Consider the following 5,891-nt stretch of genomic DNA (forward strand, 5'->3'; position numbering starts at 1 on the left):
AGTGAGGAGGTGGTGTGGGGCATGCAATAATTGACCTAATTTCACTTCAATTAGCAGCTTCTGTAGGGTTCCTCAGATCTTGCCATGGAAAATTCCATGGATAAGGGTATGGAGGGGAAGGGGAACTATGGTGGGGATCGGGCGTGGAGGTGGGAGATGCATGGCGTTTTTGGATCGGGGGCCGAGGGGAGAAGCCGCGTGGACCAAGAGGGGGGTTTCACCACATGGTAGTTCGGGGGTTAAGGAATCTTGTCTGAACAATTTTGTTCGGCTCGAGGGAGTCCCACTCCGGACAGGTCGTTCGGACCGGCGCCCTGTGGTACCGAACGTGCGCGCGTTATGGGGTCCATCAAATTAAAGCTCGCTCTCTCTCTCTCTAGTTTTATAGGAAATTAAGCTCAATGAAATTATGTATGCCATACGTACTAAAATCAGACGCATATTAAATTCGCTTCCATCGTAATGAAAATGTGCTTCCTTTAGTTAATCAATTTCTTTCAAATTTAAAATATGTTGTGAGTTTACCATAATTGTTTTGTGTTGGATCAAATTTTTTATCCCATCAGATTTCGAAAAGGGAATTTGCTTTCTTCCAATGCATACCAAATTCATTTTTTGATGCAACACGTGTTTTCAACACAATGAATTCGTGTTTCAATCAATTCGAGAATTTGCTTCTTTTTCTTCTTCTTTTTTGAACACGAGAATTTGCTTCTGGTGCAACTAAAATATGCTTCTGTTTTTTTCATGAAGAACTAAAATATGCATTGACTAAACATAAAATGTATCCATAAAATTATTAGTTTTCATCGTTGCTCAGTTAGAGAATTTGCTTGCATTAGATAGATACATATGAGTCCAATGTGACAGAATATTCTGGTTTCCAATCACAGTAAAAAAATGAGCCCTCTAATTGTACATATTGCTTCCATTATGGTTAGAATTTTTTATCTATCTAGATCTAGATATTTGCGTCTGCTCGTATATTTTTCTACAACGTTCGCTCTTTCTTTGCTTCATCTGGCAGAAAATTTCCAACACCAACACAAAAATCGAAAATTTGATATACTTTTTAGTTTGTTCTTTGGTTTGTTGGTTTTTATGTCTACTTTGGCTCCAAGGACGAAAAAGTTCACGAAATTAAAATTAGTTCGTCAATTTGAAAAGTTTAGGAATTTGATTAAAAAATGTGAAATTGAAAAGTTCATTGATTTGAAAAAAAACTGTTCATGAATTTAATACTTTTTAAAGGAGGCCGATGGACTGGGTTGGTCCGTTGTTGCTCGCCAAAACAGGGAAAATTAAGATAACTATTTTACATATCTATTTAAGTTATGATTTTAAAAACTTTTTTTCTTCAAACCTAGTATGGATGCCTAACTTGGGCATGCCCACCTGCTGGAAAAAGTTTAGGTCATTTCATGAATATCGAAAAAAAACACCATGTGTTCAACGAAGTGTGTTCAGGTAGGACAGAAGTCTCCGTTTGAGAGCACGTTTTTTTGGCATCGTCAAATGACACCAAATTTTTTCCATGAGCTTATATGACCTATTAAAGGTACCATGTAAAGTTATTTTAGCTTTTGACAAATTTTGAATGTTTTGGTGTTTTCTTGGTCAAAAAATACTCATAAATGGCCGGACGTATCACAACTTGCATACGGTGTCAAAAATCGTTCAAACCTGACATGAATTTCTACCATGGGTAGGCCTACCTGCTTGCAAAATTTGAGGTCATTTGAAGGATGTCCACACATAGACCATGTTTAATGAGGGTGTTCGGATAGGCCAGAAGACTGAGCACGATGTTTCCCGATATACTTGAAATGACCCAAAAAATTTCAGGTAGGTGGACATGACCATGGTAGTTATCCATGCAAGGTTTGAACGATTTCTGACACCGTATGAAAGTTGCGACACGTCCGCCCATTTGTCAGCCTTTTTTGACCGAGAAAACGCTGAAAAATGCAAAATTTGTCAAAAAACCAAAACAGCCTGGCATGTTGCCCTGAATTGGTCATACAATGTCATGAAAAAATTGGGGTCATTTCAAAGATATCGGGAAACAACATACTCTCACCTAAACACCCTCCGTTGATCATGGTCTATGTTTGGACACCCTTCGAATCACCCCAACTTTTGCAAGCATGTGGGCATGCCCATAGTTGGCATCCATGTCAAGTTTAAATGATTTCCGACATCCTATGCAAGTTGTGACACGTTCGGCCATTTATCGGTCTCTTTTGATTGAGAAAACTCCAGAAAAATGCAAAAAAAAAAAGAATCAAAACCCAAAATAGCTTGGGCAAACTGTGCCATTTGAAGGATGTCAAAAAAATGTGCTCTCAACGGATACCTGAACACCATTCGGTGAACACAATCTAATTTTGGACATCTTCAAAAGACACCAAATTTTGTAAAATAGGTGGGCATGTCCATGGTAGGCATTTGTGTCAGATTTGAATGATTTTTGACATCATATGCAAGTTGCGACACGTTCGGCCGTTTGTCGGTCTTTTTTGACCGAGAAATGCAAAAAGGTTCAAAAACCAAAACATCTTAGCATTGTGCCTTGAAGGATGTCCGAAGGAAACAGTGATACTGTGAGAAAGCCAACGTGGAGTGACGGCCATCCGCTATTCGTTTTAAGCACGAGAGTCTGGTTAAGCTCACCATCTTCGACTTTCAACCTGAGGAGAACTTTATGCGATACGATAGGCGCGTCATGGAAATTGCGGTGAACATGAAGGAGATATATCTGCATGACTGGCAGGTGTGCGAGGACTGCAGTGACTTGGATCCTAATATCAAGGTTTGTCCTTCTCGGTATCCGCAGACCAGTGATATGTTGAGGGAGGAGATTACTAAGGAGTTGCAGATGGCTTCGCCTGCTATGATTCACTTTAGGTCCTAATTAATCTAGAGTCCATGTAAATCATCACTAAAATCTTGTTTTTTTAGAAAAGGAGGATGACCCCCGGCTTCTGCATCTGGAAGATACATACGACCACTTTATTGATTATTCTCATGGACCTTACAAAGTATTACACCAATGTGCCTGAATACACCATCTTGGCAACATATGCCACTACTCCTATCCAATATGATGAAGGGGTGCTAGCCGGGCCACTACCCAGACCACTCACCTAAACCTAACATCAAAACCCGCAAGCCGAAACACATTCGGAAGCCCAGCCGAGCCATATACCGGGTCTGGGGCATAATCCGGTCAGACACACTCGTGTGTCGTCGCCGCCATCTTCCACAGGTCCGTCTTCAGATCAAATTGAGGCTTCTACCATGTCTGGCCACTCCGCCATTGACGCCAAACAGCAACCTCCTCCTGCGCGAGTCCATCTCCATGCATCGGACGTCGAGCCTCCACAGCGCCATGCCGCCGACATCCGCCGCCATCAATGTGTGAGATGGAGCACCGCTCCACCATCCCCCCAGCCAACACTTACTCCAAAACGACGCCCCCAGGAGAACCGGAATGCGTCGGAGGAAAAGCGGAGGCTTGGGCGAAGAAGGGCACGCCGTCGGCAGCTGTCACCGACCCCAAACAGCGCCCGCCACCACCCAGCCCTCAAGGCGGCGCCTTCAAGAAGGTCGCGGCGCCAAAGACGCCGCCGCCCACCGGAGTTAGGTTTTCACCCGAGAAGCTAGGTGGTGGGGAGTGGAAGGGCAGACCTTGACAGATGTCTCCATGAAGAAATCGGTGCCCGCGGGCATCGTCGTCGTCGCGGCTGGCAGGAGCCGACCCGGGTTTCCCCCGATCTGGATCCCGACCACCAAAATCGCCGGCATCCCATAGGCAAGCCATCCAGCACACCCAGGGACCCTCGCAGGAGAAGCGCACCGGGCAGGGAAGAAGGCCAGCAGCCAGATCTGGCGCCGCCAGCCGCCAAGGCAGCCACGCGAGGCCCCAGGCCCCCGGAGATCCGTCGGCCACCCGACCAGATCGCCGGCACCACGCCAGCCCCACTGCCCACCGCAGGAGACAGAGAGCCTCGCCAGGGGCCGCCGCCCGGATCCGAGACCCTCCGATGCAGATTGGAGCGGAGTCGGCCCCGCCGCCGCAGTCCCAGACCGCGCCTCAGGCATGGCCCGGCGCCAGCCTCGCGCGGCGGCGAGGAGAGATGGAGAGAGAGGGAGGTTACGCCGGCGGGAGGGGAATCACCCCCCGAGACGCCCGCTAGGGGCGGCGCGGGGGCGGGGGGAGGGGGAGGGGGAGGGGGAGTCTAGACACTAAAATCTTGTACTCTTATTTATCGTCTATGTAGCTGCAAGGATCTTCTGTGATCGCTCCATAATTCAGTAGTCACTTCATTTGTATTCTTATTTATTTATCCCTCAACTCAAGCTTGTACTAATGCCTTAGGGTGAAAATAGTTATTAATAACTGTTTTGAATATCATCATGATCTTTTATCTGTGGCACCTCTTACGAGATTGATAGATATTTTTGGAGAAGCTTATCTTACAAGTTGTAAACCAACGGATGCACTTGTGTTTTCTGCTTGGTCTATGTTATACCAGCCCATTATGGCTATATATACAGTGTTCAGATATGTAGCCTGATGCATACCAAGTTCTTTTTGCTTGTGGTTGACCTAGCCCGAGCTCTCAATTTTGGAGGTGGTAAAAATTATATTTAGGTCTGCATGAGCAAACCTTTTCTTATTTTCCAGCTGATTTGAGCAATCAACACTCGATGACACCAGAAAAAATTACGATGCATGGTTATGGCTGACAACTTCACACTGGACTTGTGAAACCAGTGTTAAGTTTGAAGTGAGCATCTAATCAAATTCAACTGTTTGCATCAATTTTAGTTTGTACAGCTTCTCTTATCAGCTGTCCTTTCCCTCCAGCATATATGTCCTGTTAATAATGATGGGTGCTCCATAGCCAGGAACCACCGCGGCTTTCCCCTAACATCTAGGTGATCGCAGTACTTTTTCGGGTGTGCCCTTTGATACAGAAAATTTTGAAGTTTCTATTTTGCTGGAAAGTATATACTTTGTTGCGTTCGACTAAGTTCTCTCAGTTTTGTAGGTGGTAAAATTTAAATTTAGGTCTACACAAGCAAAGTCTTATTGACTGGGGCAGACATTGAACTTACTGTTGATCTCACTTTGGATCAGGTATGTCTACCCAAGTTGCATTTTTTCAGACAGATGTCACTGCACTTCTGATTAATTTGGGAGTAGAGGTAACACAAACCATAATATAATTTTGAAACCATATATAATTTTGCCACCTTACATCTATTTAAATTTTAAAACAAGATATTCCATATAGCTTGGCGCCCTGATTTTGGATTTCCATGAAGCTGGATGCTTTCCGTAGTCAGGGCCAAGCATGGTATGCTCTTCATTTTGTTTCTTTTTTGAGCCACCCAGTAGTGGTTGTTCAGAGCCTGGACCATATTCTTGGGATAACATGGGATTATCTCCATCAAGTGCAGCAACAACAGCCTGACAGTGGTATGTAAGATCCTTGAAGCCTTCTAAGCTAGCAACTAATTGATTTCAAAATTTATTTTTGTTAGTTTGTGTTCCTCGGGGAAATGTCAAACTTCTTAGTTGTTACTTTTTGTAGCAACGTTACCGGTTAGTCGAAGTGAAAAAATAGATAGAATAAAATAAAGCACGACATTCTCAGAACACTTGGTAATTTGAAACTTGAAAGCGCCTGTCATCTTATGATGTAGCATTGCAGGACCTGGATGAAAGTGAAATGGTGAACCTGTTGGTCAAAGTGATACTATAAATTATTGGACTGATGTAAATTTGGTCAAAGTGATACTATAAATTATTGGACTGATGTAAATTTGGCAGGTGTATGCACCGTGATTTGTGGACGTCACTGAACATTCTGGCTTTTGAT

The sequence above is a fragment of the Triticum dicoccoides genome, chromosome 5A (genome assembly GCF_002162155.2).
Source record: "Triticum dicoccoides isolate Atlit2015 ecotype Zavitan chromosome 5A, WEW_v2.0, whole genome shotgun sequence".
NCBI classification, from domain to species: domain Eukaryota; kingdom Viridiplantae; phylum Streptophyta; class Magnoliopsida; order Poales; family Poaceae; genus Triticum; species Triticum dicoccoides.